Source organism: Triturus cristatus, chromosome 8 (genome assembly GCF_964204655.1).
Source record: "Triturus cristatus chromosome 8, aTriCri1.1, whole genome shotgun sequence".
NCBI lineage: Eukaryota > Metazoa > Chordata > Amphibia > Caudata > Salamandridae > Triturus > Triturus cristatus.
Window position 1 is genome coordinate 56,942,311 of NC_140591.1, and position 1,118 is coordinate 56,943,428.

Below are 1,118 nucleotides of genomic sequence, written 5' to 3' on the forward strand. Positions count from 1 at the left end.
TGAAGAGCTTAAGGTACCTGATTCAATCCTGACTTTCAGCACAGTGCGAGGGGATCCTACATTCTTGCAAAATATTTCTTGAAATCAGCTCTAGTTTTTTTTTCTTTATTTCTCAAAATATTTTATCAACTGATCAACAACATGATAACTTCAACAAAAAGTTGTCTTTCTGTCCTCCTTCTAAACTTGCTTCCACCTCTCTTGCCATCAGCTTTGATGACGAATTTATCCCATTTTATACTTTTTTCAAAGTAAACTCTTGTCTGCATCAGCTTTCACTTCACCTTGAACAAAGTTGTCAGTATTGAGATGACATAGCTTACCTACTCAGGCGACATACGTCTGTGTAATACAGTGCTGGTCCACTCAGAGTTTTAAAAGAAAAACGACCTAACATTTATCCCAAAAACGCTACTCACCCATTTCACCAGTTAGCTGCTGAACAATGCAGGACACATTAAAACACAGCTCTAACCTCAGATTGAAAATCCAGGTTCTGCATCTCTCTTCTGGGATTGTTCAAAAAAAGAGGCTGAATACTATAGCTGCTGGCAGGCCGAAATAGCTCAGTTGGGAGAGCGTTAGACTGAAGATCTAAAGGTCCCTGGTTCGATCCCGGGTTTCGGCACATTTTGAACTTCTGCTTTGCATGCCACAAAGACTATTTTGAGTCAACTCATATTGACTTTGTTTATAATGATCAAAACCTTTTATCAAGATAATCGAGAATACAATTAATTCAACATATTATTTACTTTCTGTCTTTCTTTCAAACTTGCTTCCACCTCTCTTGTATTCAACTTTGCCTCCTTTATTTCCCAATTCTTCCTTTAATTGAAAGTAAAGCTTTGCCTGCATCAGCCTCCTTTTCCCCTTATACAAAACTGTTAGTAGTCAGATGACCTAGCTTGCCGACCCTCGCCATATAGGTCTGTGTTTCTGATTATAAGTCCATTCATAGTTTACAAACATCATCTAACTAACTTGGCTCCTAAAAAGGAAATTCACCCATCAGACCAATTTAGCTACTGAATAATACTGGACAATTTAACACATAACTGCACATGCAGATAGAGTGACCAGGTTCTGCATTTATCTTTAACAATTATAAAAAATAC

General features: G+C 37.5%; 1 non-coding gene across 1 annotated transcript; it reads left to right on the plus strand.

Moving 5' to 3' along the window:
• The first annotated feature begins 555 nt into the window (after nt 1–555).
• Nucleotides 556–628, plus strand: TRNAF-GAA (transfer RNA phenylalanine (anticodon GAA)). The gene has a single exon. It is a non-coding gene; the product is annotated as a tRNA-Phe (tRNA).
• Nucleotides 629–1,118: the final 490 nt, after the last annotated feature.